At 41.5% G+C, this 21431-nt stretch overlaps 1 protein-coding gene across 2 annotated transcripts in view; it reads right to left on the bottom strand.

Moving 5' to 3' along the window:
• Positions 1–21431, bottom strand: part of PAH (phenylalanine hydroxylase) — a 104759-nt gene that overhangs the window by 77362 nt on the left and 5966 nt on the right. Inside the window, exons 2-3 of one of the 2 annotated variants that reach the window (XM_019835418.3) lie at positions 8766–8841; positions 7935–8054 (exon numbers count right to left, since the gene is read on the bottom strand). The gene's annotated coding sequence lies outside the window, so the exon portion shown is untranslated. Of the gene's footprint in view, positions 1–7934; positions 8055–8765; positions 8842–21431 lie in introns of those variants that run through there. The other variant, XM_045062245.1, reaches the window with a different exon arrangement.

Genomic DNA, 21431 nt, shown 5'->3' on the forward strand with positions numbered 1-21431 from the left:
GTTTGAATATCTCTTTAGACATTTATGCCACTTAGATTTCCCATGCTGTCAATAGTTCGTTATATCCTTTGCCTATTTTTCTACTAGGACTCCTGTCTTTCCATGTTGACTTGCAGGCATAACTTGTATAGTCTAGATGTCAGCCATATGCCTTTCTCAGTCACTAATCTATCACCATCAGTCGTCAACTGGTGTTCTTCCTTGAGAAAAAAAATAATAATTCTGATGTAATAAAGATCGATCTTTTAAAATTTTTGTGGTTTGTACTCTTAGTGTCTTGTTTAAGAAGTCGTTCAAGTTACAAAATATTCTCTCCTTTCATCATCACTGGTTTTATCTTTCACATTTGGATCTCTAATCTATCTGTATCTCTTTGTGGGTGGGATAGAGTACTGACCCAGAGTTGTTTTTGTTTTTGTTTTTCTGTCTCTCCTCTCTTCATGTCATGAGTCAGTTTTTCAACAACATGGACAAAGACTTTTCGTCATTGACTTTTTATGTCAGAACTTTCTCCGCTGAGATGAAATGACCCCTTCTCAGAGATACATAATAAGAGACACCCCTTTGACTTTTGGTACCACGTGTACAGTTTTCCAAATTGCCATTTATATTTGAGCCTGCCTCTGAGATTTAATTTTTATTCCATTGGTTCATTCTGTTATGCCTCCTTTTGTGTCATTATCCTGCTGCATTTATTAATATCCCAGTATGGTTTGGTAATGTATCTTAATATCAAGTTGGCAAGTCCCCCTTCTTCTCTTATTTTTCCCGAAGTGTACTTATCTGTTATGCACATCTATTCTTCCATATTCCAGCTGAGATTTTTATTGATTTGGCTCTGAATTTGGCTCTGATTTGGCTTCATCAGGGGATGCTTGTGTTAAACAATAGCATTAATAGCAGACATACATGCAGCCAAAGTTTCTCCATTCCTATTATGTGTGTTATAGGGTTTTGGTGTCGGAACCATCATTAAATTTATGAAATCCTCTCTATCCCTCGTGTGCTGAGGTTTGTTTGTTTTCATCACGAAGTGTTGAACTTAGCAAGCGCCTTTTCTGCATCTACTGAGAAAATTATGCGATGGCTTCCTTCTAGTCTATTAACATGGAAAATTATACTGGCAAAACTTTTGGATGTTAAGCTCTCCTTGCATACTAAGATAAACCATTTTACTACTTGTTCCATCATTATTTTATTTTGAAATCAAGATTACGGTAGCCTTACACAAGGAGTTGTAAAAAAATTTTTTTCCCTGTTTTTATAATTTTGGGAAAAACTACAGAAGATGCAAATTATTTGTTTCTTGAAAATTTGGTAATATTTCTTTTTTTTTTTAATTTATTTTCAACGTTTTTTATTTATTTTTGGGGGGACAGAGAGAGACAGAGCATGAACGGGGGAGGGGCAGAGAGAGAGGGAGACACAGAATCGGAAACAGGCTCCAGGCTCCGAGCCATCAGCCCAGAGCCTGACGCGGGGCTCGAACTCACGGACCGCGAGATCGTGACCTGCGGAAGTCGGACGCTTAACCGACTGTGCCACCCAGGCGCCCCAAGTAATATTTCTTATAAATACAATGGATCTAAAATTTGAAGGGCCAGGAAAAGTAGTAGATTATATTTCAATTTACTTAACTATTATTGGCCTAGTTATGCTATTTCTTCTCATTCTATAGTTTTCCAAAATTAATTCAGTCCATCAAGATCTCAACAAAACGGACATATTCCTGTTCATAACATTCTTTCCTTGTTTTTAAAAGTTATATTGTCTGTCTTTATTCTCTCTTTCTAGTTCCATATTTTATCTGTGTCTTTCCCCATCTTGCCAGATGTTTGTCCGTGAAGACTCAGCATTCATAAGACTGATCTTCTTTAGGGTTTGTGTTGTTTTCTATTGAATTGTTTCTCCCCAGTTTTCTTTATTATTTCCTTACTTGAGCTTGCTTTATTTACTGCACTGCTCCCAACTTCTTGAGTTGAACCCTTGGCTTATTTGTTTTCAAAGTTCTTTGTTTCCTGAAGAAAACATTTAAAATGAAATATTTTTTTAAGTACTATTAGTACCATTTTGGCTGTGTCTCATTAATTTGATACAGTTAGTGTTTTTATCATTGTTTAGTTCTAAGTTTGGAATGTAATTTTCTCAATAACCCAAGAGTTATTAAAAGTGTATTATTTAAAGTCAAGGTATTTGGGATATTGTTGGTTTTCTTTCTTTTTTTTTAACTTCTAACTATATTACATTATAGTTAAAAAGCCAGTCTTCATGATTTTACTCTTTGAAATTTATCAAAGCTTTGTGACCAGGCACATATCGTCCATTTGTGTAAATGTTCAGGTATACTAGCAAAGAATGGGTATTCTTTATTTCTTGAAGGTATATATGTGGTGTGTGTGTGTGTGTACATATATCTATTATATTTTAAAATCCCTATTTCATAAATTAATATATAAATCAGAGAAAAAAGTTGTAGACCATGCATTTATACATAGATACAAATGTGTGTGTGTATGTGTGTATAACTTGTATTTTAATCTAATCTGATAGTTTCTTTTTACTGGTAAGTTTAGCCCATTACTTTGTTATAAAAACTTTTATGCTAGTACATATTTCTGCCATTTTATTTCATATTTTCCACTTCCCACACTTCCATTTATTTCGTTTTCTCTTTTTAAGCCTTCCACTGGAGGAATAGGTCAAGTTTTCTTTTGCTGATTTGAAAGTTCTCCTTTCTATTTTAATTCCTTTGCTGGTCCATTAATTCCTTTGCTGGACTGAAATGTTTGTCCCCTGACCCCACCAAATTTCTCTGTTGAAAGTATAATCTCCAGTGTGATGGTATTTGAGGACTTTGGGAAGTAGTTAGGTCATGAGGGCAGAGCCCTTATAAATGGGATTAGTGCCCTTCCCAGTAGAGACAACTTGCTTCCTCTCCCTCTGCTCTTCCTCTCTCTCTGCCTGAGGATACAAGAAGATGGCCATCTGCCAACCAGACGGGGGCCCCTCACCAAAGGGTGGATCTGCAAGCGACTCAGTCTCCGATTTGGTGGCCTCCACAACTGTGAGAAATAAATGTTTGTTGTTTAAACGTGCCATCCCACACTGCTTAAGAAACTGGTTATCTCTAAGTCTTTATTCATTTTTTAAGTTAGACATAATTTTTATGTCATTTATTTATTTTTGAAGAGTTAAATACTCATATGAATCAAAAAGAAAAAAGTTATAACACACATAGTGAAAATTCTCTCACACTTCCCTATCCTTCAGACACCTGATTGTCTTCCCCAAAGACAACGAGTGTTATCAGTTTCTTTCAGGGATTTTTAAGCACATCTGATTCATGTTTGTTTGTGAGCCTGTGTTCCTCTCCCTTTCAAATGGCAGCATAGCAGCCACGGTTATGTACTTTGCCACTTCAAACTTTTAATTTATATATCTTGAGATCACCTGCTTGCTACATGCAAATCTTCCTCGATTGGTTTTAATAGCTCCATTGTATTTCTTTGTATGGGTTGTCATAATTTAATCAGTACTTGTTAATGTTATTGTTTCCGATCTTTTGCTATTACGACTAATGCTGTGATGAATAATTTCATGTGTGCACATGTGTGCACATTTTATATACATGGAAGGATATGTCTGTATGAAAACATACTGTAAGCAGAATTTCCACGTCGAAGGATATGGGCATTTACCACTTTAGTAGATATTGACAAATAATCCTCCAGAGGGTGCCCATATAATTTATTATCCAAACTGGAGTTTTTTGAGAGTGAAAAGAAGCGCTCGTGGTATATATAGTGAGAAAACGGGTATAAATTGGGACTATCACAGGCAAACTGTTATGTATGGTCTCCCAATACACACGTGTTCTGCCAATTTACACACGACAACAAAAATGTGACAGCTTCTATTTCTTTATAATGTTTCCACCCCATGGGAGGTTGCTTACCTCAGTATTAAGAAATGTCAACAAGCATATGTAGTGCTTTTCTGTTTAAAGAAAAAAGAAAGGTCAACAGATCGGTTCAGATACACAAAAAGACCAGATATCACTTGGGTAAATCAAACAAGCCTGCTGAGTCAACAGTCACAGCAAAAAGATCGTCAACATTATCTAGGGACAAGCAGGAGTCTACGTTTCTAGCCCATAACCCTCACCAAGGAGCACACACTTGTGCTCCTTCTGGGAATGAGAGATGTATCACTCCTTCTGGAAGCTCAACGCCACCACCACCTTTATACCCAACTAATGGCCATGAGATTAAAGCAGTTCTGGACAGAGTCTTTTCTAAAATAGACATAACTCATTAATCTCAGCCATACATTCCACAGGCTGATGGAGAGGCTATATATAGCACAAAACTCAGAACCAATTTCCCATGTATCACATTCAAACTCCTTACACTAACAACATAAACTGCTTGAGCTAAGAACACTTAAGAATTTATTGTTGTGGGACCAGAACAAATGTTAGATGCCCAGACATGTGGCCTTTAGACCAGCCATGAGGCTCCTGCACTTACCAAATTTTCAAATCCCTGACCATCTGGAGAACAAAAAACTCATTATACTTTTCATTACTATATCTTTTATTTTGAGCAAGGTTTGTCTTTGCGTTTACTTTTCCGTGAACCATCTATTCCTTGGATTATATCCCTGCCACTTATTTTTAAAATCTTTGGCCTAGGCTTCATCCCTAACCTCCACCCCCAAAATCAGATACACTAAACCACGGAAGATACGTGCTCTTCATGGAAGCATCTACAGTTACAATGTAGCATTGTTGTCATTTGGTACCAAAAAAATATGTCTACTTTCTGGTTATTTCTCTAATGGGGAATTTTGTATGTGCCTTGGAGATTACTCACGAGGGACTTTGAAACACGGTTCTGTGATCCATGCTAAGAGAGGTCCATCTCACAGTAAACTATATACCTTTCTCTTGCCAATGGTGAAGTACAGCTTGTCCTCACTGTGGCCATCTGTCTATATTTAATATTCAGAGAAGCTAGACAGTTTCTTGCCTTTATACATGACTTAGGTAGAATCCCTACGGCCCTCAAATTTCAGAGGACATAGGCTGTTCTCTGATAGGTTCTTTTTACCCTCCTTAATCTGGTACAAGGGGAAGGAGAGGGATTTCTGGAAAGAAAAGAGAAATATCACAGCACACTAACAGAACTCTCTTTAATAAAATTCTCTCTTTCCAGTCATCTGTGTTAGTGTCTTAGTCTCCTTTTATAAATCTTTACAATAAGTGTTGAGCCAAGGATTGCAAAATGGGCTTCCCCATGTCCTGTATAGAAAGTCTAATATTCCAAAACATACTCCATTTAACATATAATTGGAGTATTAACTGGACTGATGGATGTTTTTAAATTTGAGGTTTTCCCTTAAATATTTAACGAAGTCTATGCATGTATGCAGAATTTAGAGAAGGTGAAAGTTGAGACATACTTTCCCTGGCACTTGTACCCATCTTGGACCATCTTTTCAAGGATCTTTGCACAGAAACAGCCTTGGAAGAAGGAGATGGTATCTCCTTCTGGATCAAAGGGCAGATTTGGTTCCTGACCAGTATGAAAGATAGAGAAGATATCCATCCCCCAAAATATCCCGTGGTAATAAATTCTTTCCCCTCTCCCTGAAGAAAATGTGCTTACATCCCAGAGTAAAGAAAACACCTCTCTTTGGAGAGAAGGTTGTAGAAGTTGCCAGCAGCCCCAGAGAAGATGTAACTTTCCTAAGCTCAGTGTTCCTCATCTGTGACACAGATCCAGTGGGTGTTCAGCATTCACCAGATCCACTGTGCTTTGACATCCATAGGACGTGGGCGACGAGTCATGTAAACATGACGCACATGTCTGTTGTGCTCTGAACAATAAACTGTTTAAACCACTGGGCTCATCATCCCCTGCTGGCCACTTTCATGGAAGTATGGCAAATATCCCAACAGTCACACTGATGTTTAGGAACCACTTGACCTACTTGACAGAGAAAGCACAGAGATGTGGCATATGATGGCTAGCATTTTCCTTCCTTCTCTCTCATGGAAACAAAAGCTCTAAATTTTAGCTAGCCAGCCCCAAGACTTCCCAGAATAAAAACCCACACTTCCTAGCCTTCCCTGAAGCTAGACGTACTGCAGGTCTCATATCCGACCAAAGAAATGCAAGGAATAGAGGTCTGTGCAACATCGGAGAGGTGTATCTGCAGGAGGCATGCCTTTCTCCTTCTATGGTTTCCTTCTTGCAGGTTGGAAGGCAGAAATGCTGACTGGAATCGGAACAGCCGTGTTGGATTATGAGGTAAATGTAGGAGTGGGGGCTGTGCTTTTCAGAGTAAGAAGAGAGAAGGATAAAGGTAAAAGAAGCCTGGTTCTTGACATCATGGAGCATCACTCCGGCAGCCTTGGACTTTGGACTTATTTGATATAGGAAAAAATTAACTTCTGTTTTGTTCAAGCCTTTATTTTGAAATTTTTGTCACTCACAGCCAAATCTAATTCTAAGAATATGAGAAGCATGGAAATGATACTTCAGATGGATTTCTCTGTCCAAGAACCACTCTTTTGTCATCAGAATTTAGAGAACAATGCAAAGTCTCATTGGAAAAACTTGGGAAATTCCCACCCAGCAAAATCAGTTAACTGTGAGCTTCTTCAGATCCTGGTTTCTGTGGCACACTTCTTCTTCGTCTAGCTTTTCCCACGTAGACGATCCAGAAGTCTGAAGATCACCGCCGACCGGTGCCCACACAAACTAAACGCAATTAACATGTGAAGTTGTGGTTTTAACCAAGATAAAATTTAAAGCGGGCTCTTCCTGGAATTCTCAGGAAAACTTAGACATTTCTTCAGATTATAATAAAATCAGCTGGTAAATCAAGTGTATTTGATCAGAGGTTTAGTGTGTGTGTGTGTGTGTGTGTGTGTGTGAATGAATGTGTAGTCTGAAGACTCTGAAGTCATTACATTAGCCTTCCTTGTTGGCAACATCAGCGTAAGGTCACTGAGTGTTGTCATTCATACGTCCACTTGATTCAACAAATATTTGTTGAGAATGTACTAGGTGTCAGAAACCGTTCCACATAGTAACGAGCATGACAGTCAAAGCTCTCATTGATTCCATTAGGGAACATGACCAGTGAGCAAGCAGTATTAAAAAAAAAAAAAAAAGCAAGATGCACTGAGTAGAAATAAAGCAGTGGGATGCACAAGGAAGACCTATTCAAGAAGGCATTGTTGGAGCTGAGAACTGAATTATGAGAAGGCTTCATTCTAAATAAAAAGATCTGGGGGAAGAGGCTCCCAGTGGAGGGAACTTCTGTACAAAATCTCTGAGATATTGAACCTGTGGGACTTCTTTGAAGGGCAGACAGAGGCCAGTTGTGGTTGAAGTAGAAAGAATGGAGGGCAAAGAAGTGTGCACTGAGTTTGGAGAGGGGGCAGAACCAGTTCCTGTATTTATGACCAGTGGTGTCCAAAGGTCAGCTCATACAGACTTGTGAGAGCTGATTTTTCAGAGGTTTGGTGAGCCTGTTGCTAAACATACCCATGATTAAAAACTAAATTACGTAAACTTATAATTGAATGAAGTGTATTAAAAACAAAGGTAATAAATACTCAAAATTCATTATTTCACAATTATTTTACCAATTTCATTGTCCATGCTCTCAAGGTTATTTATGCCTATGATATCTGTGTGGTAGAAATACTATATTAAATGCTACTGCATACCCCTTCTCAGTTTCGTGTTCATATTGGTAGCGTGAAATCTGCCATAGCGGGAATATTTACACCAGGGAAATTGGCCAACACTACAAATCAGGGGTAGAGTCAGTGATTTGCTAAATAAACATCTACCACATCCCACTGACCATAACTATGGCAGCAAAACCACAAGTAGAACCGGATTGAAGCCAGATACCTTAGAGGGCAGGAGAGCAATGTCACTCAGTGATTGAAGACATTTTAGGGCAGAATGAACTCAGTCACCGGTCAGTGGAGTAACACCATCAAATCTAAGCAGATCAGGGTAAGATTCAGTCTGAAGAAAAATCCAAAGTCAAAGTTAGGGAAGGCGCCTCAATGGTGGGACTCAGGAGGAAGGCTTAGTACACCAAGTAGGTAATTAGTACTCCAAGTCGTAACCCAAGTACGACCTCTTCCAAAAAGCCTTCTCTCTCACTGCCCCCAGTCAACTCAGCATCTTGAAATTTCCGCTATAACTAAACTCATCAACTTTCATGTCTTATTTTCACTTTTCTGTCTCCTCCTTCTAGATAAAGAGCTCTCAGACCAGAGACCAAATCTTAGTCTTTTCAAATTCCAGGACTAAGCATGATGCTTAGTGCATACTAAGCACCCAATTCATATTAGTTTAATCAGAAATGTAGAAAAACATACACAAAAATGTCTGGGACAAAAAAGCTTAGGGAGAAATTAACACTTCAGCAGTAAGGGAATTATTAAAATACAGTTCATTCTCATATTAGATTCAGCCATAAAAATTATTTTTTAAATCATTAAAAATTTGTGTATCTCAAAACGCTCACAATTCAATTGGTGATTGATAAAATATAAAGTCTTGTATTTCCCATTGTGCAAATATGTAAAGAGGCATACAACCACAAAAAAGGAGGGGAAAGAGGTGTTTTCTTTAGATTGTAGGATTAGGAAAGAGGTTTTTTTGTTATCTTTATGCTTTCACATTTATATTTGTATGGAAGAAAAGTTGCAAAGAGAAAAAGTAGCTTACCTAAAGAATTTGCCCAGAGCCATACTGGATTTCTAGTTAGCCATCCCTCAGCATCATTCTTTCCATCTCATCCTCTCTGGGAAGAGAAAGGGATAAATATTTATTCAGCACTTAAATATTTATTTAGTACCAGGCATACTGCAGAGGTCATCTTATTTAACGCTTTCTACAATCCAATGAGATAGATTTTTAGTATTCTCACTGGATGAATGAGGATAGTGTGGTCTTGTGGAATAGGGGACAAAAGACCTGGGGTGGTGATGTTAGGGTTGGGAAAATTACCTCTTATCCTTTCTCTCTGACTCCTGCATGAATCCTTCCTCTTCAGAAGAAGACGGTGGTATAAACATCCCTGTCCATTCAAACACTCCTGGCCCCTGTGGAGCCTCCTCAGTAGGTTTGACCATTTGAAATCTAAGTCTTGGAGGCCGCTGTCACTACTCACTGAGTAATAACTTTGGGAAACATCTACTGAGGCACTCAACCCACCAGACCATGGAGTGCTCGGTTCCTTGATAAGACAAATATGTGCTCTGAAGCTTGGATTCTTCTGCCTCTGTCTCATCAGGGGGGCAGGTGGATGAACTCTAAGATTAAGAAGACACTTGGGGAACTAGAAGTAAGTGAGATTCATCCATACAACTTAAAAATATCTATGAAGCTTGTGCTGTAAGACAAACACTGTTCTAGGTTCAAGGATGTAACTGCCTCCCTGAATTTATATTTTTTTTTAGAATACTCTTTTAGAATGGATATTAATCAAACCATAGGAATACATTTAAATTTACAACTGCAATGAATGGCATGAAGGAGATGTACGTGCTGTTGTAAGAACTTCACCACAGGAAGTGTTCTCAGTCTAAATTTAGGAAGTAGAAAATCCCCAGACAAAAGGGAAAGAGAAGAACCTGGAACTGCCTGGCACCTCCAAACAAAATAAGCAGTGTATGCAAAATTCATGTGGTATAAACAATAGGATTCATGGTTGAAGATGCCACTGGAGAACTAGGGACAGCTTTGTAGACCATGTTGAGGGTTTTTTGTTTTAAGTTTATTTATTTATTTTGAGAGAGAGAGAGAGAGAATGAGCAAGGGAGGGGCAGAAAGAAAGAGGGACAGAGGATCTGAAGCAGGCTCTGTGCTGAGAGCAGAGAGCCTGATGTGGGGCTCAAACTCACAAACCATGAGATCGTTACCTGAGCCAAAGTCGGATGCTTAACCAACTGAACCACCGAGGAACTCCATGTTTTTTTGTTTTTTTTTAAATCTTTATCTTGAAAAAGTTGGGAAACCAGCAAGGTATATAATTAGAAGGTGCTTCTTTGAGATTTGACCATAAGTGGTCATAAGACCACTCTGGCTTCAGTGTGGAGAGTGGAGGGAGGGCAACAAGAGCAGTTAAGAGATGAATAGAGTTGTCCAGGTGAGAAATGGCCATGGTTCCTCAGATTAAAGTGGCATCGATGACGGATGGCTGAGATGAAGAAAATGGGATGGATTTGAGAGTCAGAAGATTGAAAGAAGGAGTCAGCTTAGATATGAGGAGTGAAGGGGAGTAACAGGTCAAAGATGAATCCTGAGCTGCTGAGTCGACCAAGATAGTACCATTCTTGGAGGTGTTGTGTCCCTGCTCTTGACGGACCAAGGAGCTCTGTCAGAGTTGGACTCTCTAGCTAGCCATTGAGAAGATCCCTGTGGAACTGGAACTCATTGGGATATTAAATTAAAGGTGGAGAAGCTAGATCTCCCTTTACGTGCTGTATTTCTAAAAACAAGTTTTCTATGTGTATTTTGCTCTTTTTATTTATAGAGTACTTTCACACACATTATCAGTAAGATATGAAGTTCTCTTCCTGTTTTAAAAATTTAGGAAATAAACCCTGAATATATAAGTGATGTGTTCAAAGTCACACAGGCCATCTGAATCCAAATTCCATGCTTTTAAAACTTTGTTTCAGCCATTCATTCTCTATGTTTACCACCTACTCACAGGCACCAAAGGCAGATTTGTCACAGAGCTAATGTCGCTAAAGCTTCATCGGGGCCCTGCACCTACAAACACCACTCCACAGCCCTGGAAGGGACCTTAGCAATAGTTTCATCTGGCCATAAGTGGGCTTCTATTTTTGTAAAGCTTTCCAAAGATACTTACACCACAGTCAGATAAGACTTCCCTGTCTTGGGGCGTCTGGGTGGCTCAGTTGGTTAAGCGTCCGACTTCAACTCAGGTCACGATCTCGAGGTCCATGAGTTTGAGCCCGCGTCAGGCTCTGGGCTGATGGCTCAGCCTGGAGCCTGCTTCAGATTCTGTGTCTCCCTCTCTCTCTGCCCCTCCCCCATTCACGCTCTGTCTCTCTCTGTCTCAAAAATAAACAAACGTTAAAAAAAAATTAAAAAAAAGACTGCCCTGTCTTTCTACTCTGACATCCTCTGTATCACACTTGTTGTGTCCAGTGGTCCAGACATCTTTGAGATCGACCTAAGGAGAAGTTAAGATGAAGGTGCATTTTATCTGCATTTGGTGGATGCATTTATTATCTTTGTGGTCGCTTTCATGGAGATTTATTGCTGGTTGTCTGGATATAAGAAGGGTTTCCAGGAACACGCCCACTGTCCACCCTCTTAAGTCAGGGAGTCTTAAGGTTTGGGAACAGAAGTCTTGAGGCTATGTTCTAAGTGTCCAGTTTTCTTCCAACCCTGGTCAAAACAATTTCCTTTCTGGAGATCTAACATACAACAACGTGACAGCAGTTAGAAATACTGTGTTGTATACACGAAATTTACTAAGAGAGTGGATCTTAAGTGTTCTCTCTCTGTCTCTCTCTCTCTCTCACACACACACACACACACAGAAAAAAGGAGAACAAAAGAGAAAGAAAGTGGTAACTATGTGACATGATGAGTATGTTAATTAACTTGATTGTGGTGTTACAAATATCCAAGCATCAAGTTGTGTACTTTTAATATACACCATATTTATTTGTCAATTATACCTCAATAAAGCTGAAGAAAAATATCATATGCCTGGATAACCCCTCCCCTAATTAAAAAAAATCAGAATTTCCTTCCTTATTAGGAATATACTTGACAGTAAAGCATGAAAATTATTAACACATCATTTTTTCCTTTTTCAATAAGAATTTTGTGAAATAAATTTATCAGAATTCTCATGTTTATATGGCACAAATCTACAGCGGTTCTGTAAACTTTAGTTTGTAAAGTAATATGCTTTAAGCTTCCAAACTATCAAAACTAAAGAACAAATATCAACCATATGTTATTGAAAAAAATGATTTATCTTTTCATTTGCTCTGTAGGTAAGAGTAAACATTTTGATGAGATGATAAGGGTCTTCACCAAAAATATAGAACAAGTTGTAGAAGTTTATCAGGCACTTAATTTATAAAAATATGTTAAATTGTCTGAACTGTGTGGCATTTTGCTAGCTTTATGTAATGTGTGATTTGTTTATATTTCTGCTCTAAAGGTATATTCATTTTTCTAAATAATATTTATAATTTTTTTTTATCTTTTTCCTAAATAGAGCCCCCAAAGTTTTATATGCATCAGAGTCCCCTAATCTGGATCTGTGCCCGCGTAGGAATTACGTGGTTAAGACAGGGAAAAAAGTGCCCTGCTTGGATCCAATGTAAAGTCTAGTGAGAAAATAGACCATGAAACAAGCAGTAGCAGCAGGTGAGCACAGGTTAGGCTAGGTGAAGGCCAAGTGGTGTGGGAGAGCATCGGAAGCGCCCTACTGTGTTTACGGTCCATTGGAATGGTTAGGAAAGGATGGGGATACCCTGATACCCAAGCAGCAAGGTGAGGTGAGAATTTCCTATGTAGAAAGAAGAGCCTGAGCTCACATAAGTGTGGCATGAAATCTTCACTAGCTGATCTAAGGTTCATGAATGGCTTTTAATGAAAGCTTTGATGACTCGAAATAGCTTGGGAGCTCCTCCTCCTTTACTGCTTCCCTGAATTACCTGGCCCAACTTCACCAAGGAGAGTCAACTGCCCCTTCCTTCGGTCTGGTCTTGCATTGAAAACTGCCTTTTTGCTTGCCCTCTTGCAAAACGGAGTATTACGTGAGCTCTCAGAACACAGGAACTGAGTCTTTTTTCAAGTTTTGCATCCTGGAGCATACTACATGCTTGGCATAGAGGAGGTATTCGATAAATGTTTTTGCAAATAATATTTATTCAGCTCCTGTCATGTGTCAGGCCCTGTTCTGGACACCAAAACCCACTAACAAACGGAACAGGCAAAATCCCTGCCCTCCTGGGGCCTACGTTCTAGTGTCTGTTGAAAGAATGAATGAATGGTAGTGTGTATGTTAAGACAGCTCACTAAAAGAGATGCTAGGAAAGGGAACTGAGCTAATCAAAGTCTGTCCCCACCAATCTCTCTTCCTTAGCTCCAGACTGACCCCATGGATATGATGGTGTCACTCTCCTATTTTAAAATGTCCCAGACCACCACACTTAGACCATCAGTCGGTCATTCAAGGTTTCCCATAGCCCAGCCTACCCTGCCCAAACCAACCCAACCCAGCCCTTACCATTCACCATAACATGGCCCCCGCTCCTCCCTATCTTCCCCTGCTCACACGTGTGTGAAAACAGACACGAAGAGTTCTGACACGTTAACAACCCTCATTATGTGACCCCATCAATGTCAAGTACACCGAGTCCTAATTACCTGCTAAATACCAGGTTCTGTGTGTTCCTTGGAGAGAAGATCTGATTGCTTTCCTAGAGGCGAGGAAGCTATTCACATAAAAGATCACTGCTGACTCTAGGGAGCCTAGGGCAAGTGGAAGTGAGGGGACAGACACCCCAAAGGAGGGGGATGGTTTCTCTGAATCCTTTAAATTCTTCATTAAGAGCATTTTGCATGCCACTCTCTGTATCACAGATGCACACATTCAAACAGCTTTAGTTCCACCAAGTCCATTCATTCAATCAACAAGCATTTATTGAGCACCTGCCTTGTTCCAGACACCATGCTGAGCATGCAAAAGGAGGCCAAGCAGAACCCCTACTATTATGGAGCAGTCAGGGCAGTGGATTCTTGTCCTAAGAAAATTGGGAGGCTATTGAAAGGTTTGAATAGAGGAGCAATAGGTTATGTTACACTTTGAAAAACTTACTTTGCCTGAACTGTGACATAAAGTACCATTTCTTTGCACTCTGATGCCTTTTATGCATTTGACTGTGTCATCTACTTATATTGTTCCGGCAGCAGTGACGATGTTTGAGGGAGATTGTACTGGAAGCAGGAAAAAACCCGAAGCAGGTTGACCAACTGGAAGACTATTGTCATAGGGCAATGATATTAGCACTAGACGGGAGGGAAATATTTATTTATATAAACATATATTTTTAAATCCATATAAATACATAAATATATACATTGATCGATATAACGATATATAAATTATACAAACAGGCGATGAAAGAGGTTATATATAGTTAAGACTTGGCCATTGTGGAGAGGGCGTGAGAGAGCAGTGAGAATGTAGGACGACTCCCATGATTTTGTTTTGAGTGTGTGGATGGATGATGCCAAGCCCTGAATTATAGAACAAAAAGGAAGTAAGGATTTGAGGGAGTCAGAATGATGAGCCCAGTGTTACACGTGTTGTAGTGGATACACCAGGGGAACACCCCAGTAGCCATGTTGGTGGTGCAGTTTGAGATCCCAGGCAGAGGTCCAGGGTAGAAATAAGAATTTGAGAGTCAGGGCACCTGGGTGGCTCACTGGGTTGAGCGTCACACTCTTGATTTCGGCGCAGGTCATGATCCCAGGGTCATGGGATTGAGCCCTGCATCAGGCTTCACGTGTGAAGCCTGCTTAAGATTCTCTCTCTACTGCCTCACACCTGTCAGAATGGCTAAAATTAACAACTCAGGAAACAACAGATGTGGGTGAGGATGCGGAGAAAGAGGAACCCTCTTGCACCGCTGATGGGAATGCAAGCTGGTGCAGCCGCTCTGGAAAACAGTATGGAGTCTCCTCAAAAAATTAAAAATAGAGCTACCTTATGACCCAGCAATTGCACTACTAGGTATTTATCCAAAGGATACAGGTGTGCTGTTTTGAAGGGGCACATGCACCCCCATGTTTATAGTAGTGCTATTGACAATAGGCAAATTATGGAAAAAGCTCAAATGTCCATTGACTGATGAATGGATAAAGATGTGGTATATATATATATATATATATATATATATATATATATATATCTATCTGTATAGATATAGATATATAGATATAGATATATAGATATAGATATATAGGTATATAGATATATAGATATATATATACACACACACACAACAGAATATTACTCAGGGGTCAAAAAGAATGAAATCTTCCCATTTGCAATAACATAGATGGAACTAGAGTATATTATGCTAAGTGAAATAAGTCAGTCAGAGAAAGATAAATATCATATGATCTCACTCATATGTGGAATTTAGGAAACAAAACAGATGAGTATAGGGGAAGGGAAGGAAAAATAAGATAAAAACAGAGAGGAGGGCAAACCATAAGAGTCTCTTTAAACATTTTTTAAATGTTTATTTATTTTTGAGAGAGAGACAGAGTGCAAGCAGGGGAGGAGCAGAGAGAGAGGGAGAGACAGAATCCAAAGCAGGCTGCAGGTTCTGAGCCATCAGCACAGAGCCTGATGCGGAGATTGAACCCAGGAACTGTGAGATCATAACCTGAGCCAAGTCGGGAGCTTAACCAACTGAGCCACTCAGGTGCCCCAAACCATAAGAGTCTTTTAAATACAGAGAACAGACTGAGGGTTGCTGGAGGGGTGTTAGGTGTGGAGGATGGGCTAAATGGGTGATGGGCATTAAGGAGGGCACTTGTTGGGATGAGCACGGGGTGTTATATGTAAGTGATGAATCACTAAATTCTACTCCTGAAACCATTATTACACTATATTTATTTATTAAAAATAAATTTTATTTATTTTAAAATAAAATTAAAGATTAATTGATTAGTTAAATTAAAAAAGTTAAAATCTAAAGACCTGAAAAAAATAAATGAATGTTTGGTAGAATTCACCTAAAAAAATAAAAAAGATTCTCTCTCTCTCTCTCTCTCTCTCTCTCTCTCTCTCTCTCCCTCTTTCCCTCTGCCATTCTTCCCCACTCATGCTCTCTCTCTCTCTCTCTCTCTCTCTCTCTCTCTCAAAAAGACAAATTTTAAAAATAAACATACATTAAAAATATTTTTAAAAGTTTAAAAGGAATTTGAGAGTCGTCAGCAAAAGATGTGGAAGCTCAAATCTACAGATAACATGTGTCCTTGGGAAACTGGAGATGGGAAACTAAAAACTAGTACTGAGAAAAAATTACCCAAGGGATAAGAATCACGGTAGCCAAAGGAGGAGAGAACATTAAGAAGAGGTGAGCAATCAACAAGGCCAAGGACATTGGGACAGCCAAGTAATGTAGGACCGGAAGTAGCTATTACATTTAACAAAGTGGAGTACTGGTGAGTGTGTTAGTCTGTATTCTTCAGAGAAACAGAACCAGTAGGAGAGATCTGTATCTATATATGTATCTATCTATATCTATACTAGTAAATAGATGATAGATTAGATAGATAGATAGATAGATAGATAAATACTAAGAGAGAGAGAGAGAGAGAGAGAGAGAGAGAGAGAGAGAGACTATAAGAAATTGATCAGTGGTTATGAAGGCTGAAAAGTCCTCAAACCTGCAGTCAGCAAGATAGAAACCCAGGAGAACAGAATTGGGTAGTTCCAGCCTGCATCCAAAGGCCTGATAATTAGCAAAACAAATGGTGTAAGTTCCAGTACAAGTCCAAGTCTAGAGATAGGAGAAAACCAATGTTCTAGCTTGAAGACAATCAGGGAGAGTACGAGAGAGGGGGGTGGGGGGGACTCTCCCTTACTTACCTTTTTTGTTCTATTCTGGCCTTCAGTGAATTGGGTGCTCCCCACCTACATTGGGGACAAACCTCGGAGCATCAGTTGGAATTAAATAAATGGAACTGTGGTGTAGACTACTGTTCTAAGAAATATGATTGACAGCTTAAGGTGGTCATAAGATCAAGGAGTGGGTTGGCTGATTTTTAGGATGGGAAGGTAAGCATTTTATGCTACAGGTTTATGAAATAATCAATCACACCTTCCAGACTCAGCTGGGGAGAGACCAGATTGGGAAGAAATAGAATTTGGGAAAGGAGGTTGGAGAGACATCCAGTAGGAATAAGGATGAGAAGGAATCAAAGTGGAGAATGGAAAGCTAAGGTTTCCAAGGTGGAGCTGTTCTGGGTGCAAAGTCCAAGATGTAGCCTCAAAAGGAGTGGCCAAAGGGGAAGTGAAGTTTGCTTGAGTTTCAAAAGTCAAGGAAGCTGGGTACTGGGTGTTCCCATGGCCCTTTTATTCAGACTGAACAGTTCTGACCATTCTTCATGCCGTCATCAAAGACTATCTCTGTAATAACTTACCAAACCTCTCCACCCCCTTCAGAAGTCACCAGGGCATCCCCTTTACCCAAAGAGAGAGTATCTATGGGACTAGTGTAATTTCTTTACCAGAAGAGATTCCTTCTTCACAGCTCTGAATAATGGACTGTGTCTCATCATCTCGAATACCTCTAGAGTACTCCATTTTCAGAGTACAAAAATTTCACTCTATAACTTGTCAAAAAGGCCAATTGGAGGGCACCTGGGTGGCTCAGTCAATTGAGCACCGGAGTCCTGATTTCAGCTGAGGTCATGATCTCACAGTTCCTGAGTTTGAGCCCCATGTTGGACTCTGTGCTGACAGTGTTGGATTCTCTGTCTCCCTCTCTATGCCCCTCTCTTGTTCTCTCTGTCTCTCTCTCTCTAAAAAAAATAAAAATAAACATTTTTTAAAAAGGCCAATTGGCCCAGATTATAACTTGATGGGTCAGGAATGAAGTTTCAGAATCTGAACATTAACAATCACCGCGTATGTTTCTTTTTTTTTTTTAAGTTCATTTATTTACTTTGAGAGACAGAAAGAGAGAGAGAGAGAGAGAGAGAGAGCACAAGTGGGGGAGGAACACATATAGAGAGAGAGAGGATCCCAAGCAGATTCTGCAATGTCAGCACAGAGCCCATTTCAGGGCTCGAACTCACAAACGGTGAGATCATGACCTGAGCGGAAATCAAGAGTGGGACGCTTAACCTACTGAGCCACCCAGGTGCCCCTCGTGTGTTTCTAATGTGGGTATTGTGGGGACCCGATACAAGCCGCACAGCACTCTATGGTTGAAGTCAATTGTACAGAGTAGAATCAGTAGAATGAATCGAAATGCCAAGGTTTTTCACGCAGTACTCCCTGCAGATTTAGAAACAACCGGCAGGTGGCGAGCGACTCACACAACCCGCAGTGGAGGACTGTGAGTTTTCCTGGTCCCCAAATCCCTGACCAAAAACTGCTCAGGCCAATAAAGAAGAATCCTGTTTCCTAAGCAAAGCTGTTAGTGATAAGGTGAGTTACTTCCCTTTACACCAGATTCCTGATGAGCAATGGCCCACCCACATCTTTCCCTTTCCTCAGGAGGCCAGCAGGTACTGGTCTGGCAGGTACTGGTACCAGTAGGTACTGGTCTACATCATGAAGTTGTGGATGAGATCATTTGCCCCCTGAAGGTTCTTTCCATAAAAAACTGGAAAAGATGTTTGTCTGCTCAAAGAAGCAAGCCATGACCACAAAAGGGTCACGTGGTGATGTCTGTATTGTCTATATAGTCAGAGCCGGAGGGGAGGTATCCTACTCAGTCCCTCATTTTGTGGATGAAAACTAGTCTAGGAAGAAGGTGAGCAATTTGCCTGAGGACACAGCGCTAGAAAGTTCCAGAACCTGGAGTCTATCTCTTTGAATTCAAGTGGCTTGCTTTTGCACTGTCCTTAACACTACGGGTCTGCATGTGTCTGCAGTTCACCAGGGTCTGCTCGTGACTTGCCATATGGGAGAAGCTAGGGATGACCATTTGGTTGGGGAAGAGAAGCTGTTTGACTTTAGGATTCCAAGAAGAATCTCCCCTTCCTAACTAGATTGTGTATTTACCCAATGGGGGTAGGCTGGCAGATGAGGGAGGGTGAGAGTCTAGACTAATGGAACTTGAGTCAGAGGGCTCTCCATTGTTGCCCCACCGTGACTTTTTAATGGACCTCCTTTTCTTACACACCTCCTCTTCTGCCTGCTAAACTACAAGCTTAGTGAAGGCAATGCTTGTCTTAGTTACCTCTAACTATGATCTATAGTTAGTTGATGCATCAATGAGCATATCGACCCTGATCACTTTGGGATCAAAGTGGCATTTTCTAACACCTTAGATGAATAGCATATTCCTCCTGTTATGTACTCAGTATGCTCACACTTATTTAGCAAATGCATACAGTGTTCACTCTGTGGCAAGCACTGTTCTCAGAATGTTACAAATATTAACTCATTTCATTTCGTTTCTGTTGCTGTTTCTCTAAGGTTCCCTGTCAATAAATATCCACGTGTCAGAAATCACCCTCTTCCTCTCCCTCCTCCTCCCCCCAAAAGACCCTGCAATACCGGGCATAGGGAAGAGTGTTGGGGGGAAAGGAAAGAGTTAACTGGCCCACCTGGGGGCTCAGTTTCCCAAATAGACTCCGGGACCCTGGCGGTGGCCTCCTTCCTCACCTCAAGTGAGCAAACGCCCTTGGCCCTTGGGGCAGACGGCCAGGTCTGCACCGAGGTGGAGACGGCTCCCAGCCGCCTGGCTGATTTATAGGCCAGCGCATTCCCGGGCCGCGCCGCAAGGAGTCGGGCTGAGCTCGGACTTTGGGAGGTGATGATGGACACAGGACACGTGGCCACACAATGGGGACACACGACTGACCTCAGTCACTTCGGCAAACTGCCCCTGCTTTCGGAGAGCGGCAGGAAAGCTTCAGGAGCTCCGGAACCCTGGGCGCCTGCGTCCTTCGCCCCAGCCCGTAGCTCGCGTCACCCTGTTGAGGGCAGAGAGCACCCAAGGGCGCTCATCCCCCACCCCCTCCAGAGCTCTGAGAGGCCCCTCACCCTGAGCTTTAAAGCCTTTCCTGGAGCACGGGAGCCTTGATGCGGTGCACACTGTGTGAAGACAGGCACAAGGACCATTTCCTTGGGGCTGATTCTGGCCAGGACGTGCTGGGAGCGAACTTTCCCCGCGTGTCAGATGCCGGCACCCAGGGACTGGGTGACGCCTCCTCGCGGCGGGGCAGGGCGAAAGACAGAGGAAAGGCCAAAAGAGGGTGGAGAGGGTGTTGTGGGAGGTGGGGGGGGGGGAGGGATAGGAGGAGAGGCAACCGAGAGGAAGGGGGGATGGGAGTGGAGGCCGTATGAATTTGAGAAGGAGCGATCAAGTTGGGGAAAAAATAGCAAGGCTTTTTTTTTTTTTTTTCTTCCCTCCTTATATGCAAACTGTCACTTCGGGTTAGCGTGAGCCCTTATCTGGCTCATTAGCATGAGCTGTGGCGAACGCGCTTAAACCCTCTAATTATTTATTATGCCGTCACGGAGCAGGTCGCAACCCCGGGGCGCCCTTGCGGGGACCCGCAGAGGCGGACACTGCGCGCCGCTGGGGCGCAGCGCCCAGTGCGACTCGAAGCTACCAGGGTGAGATCCTCCTTGCTAGGAGCCCCGCGGGGAGCTGTTCCTCAGGGCAACGCGGCAGAATTATTGGGGCGTACCAGAAAGACCCCCCCCCCACCCCCGCATCCATCCCAGTGACGTGGCGCAGCCCTCGCCTCTCCAGTCTATGCTTGCGCCCGGTCCTCTGAATTAACAAATCTAAAGACCGAAGTTGGTGGGAAGGAAACAGTATTTTTGCAAAAGAACAAGGAGCTGGAGCTTGGGTTGGGTGGTATGTTGGGTGCACCTCCCAGAAGGACCCTGGGGAGAGCCCGAAGGTGGGGGTGCCCTCTTCCCCCTCTCCCCCACCGCTACCCCCGCCGCGTTCCGAGAGAGTTGGTAAATTGGGGGGAAAGGCGCCCGGCTGCAAGCCGGCCACTCATGTCCAGGGCTCTATTCAGAAAACAGTTTCAAAATAAGTTAACCTCGGTAGGGTGTCCCCCCCTCTCCCCTTCTAATTGTCCCCCCCTTCCCCCTCCCGCCCTCCATTCCAGTCTGTTTTATGTTCCTCTGCGTTGTGCCAACTATTTTATCTTTATTCCTTCTCTTTCTCTTTGGCCATTCATTCCTTTTTTTGTGTGTGTGGCTTCCCTGGCTGATGTTACCACCCACTGCACGCTCGCTCCTGTAGCTGAGGTGTTTCTATACAAACTCAAGCGTCCAGTTGTCATATTAATTATTACACTGAGTAATGACTGAAATGGTCAAAATAAGGGTAGACTCGAGAGCTCTTTTTCTTGCTGCTCAAAGATTCAGCAAAGAAGCCGTGCAACAAAGCAATAATTGGTCCCCAGAAACACTCCGACAAGGCATGGAATATAGGTTTCATAGAACCCTGCGATTGTGAAGGGGGGAAAGCTCTGAATGGACCCCACGCTTCTTTTCTAAACTCTCTTGCTGAGCAAAAAATGGACCTCTGTTTGAATACTGCCCTGATCCTTGAATACTATACCCAGCAGAGAAAAAAATGCACCATTTATTGTAAGTTTTTTTTTTCTTCT

The sequence above is a fragment of the Felis catus genome, chromosome B4 (assembly GCF_018350175.1).
Source record: "Felis catus isolate Fca126 chromosome B4, F.catus_Fca126_mat1.0, whole genome shotgun sequence".
Lineage (NCBI taxonomy): Eukaryota > Metazoa > Chordata > Mammalia > Carnivora > Felidae > Felis > Felis catus.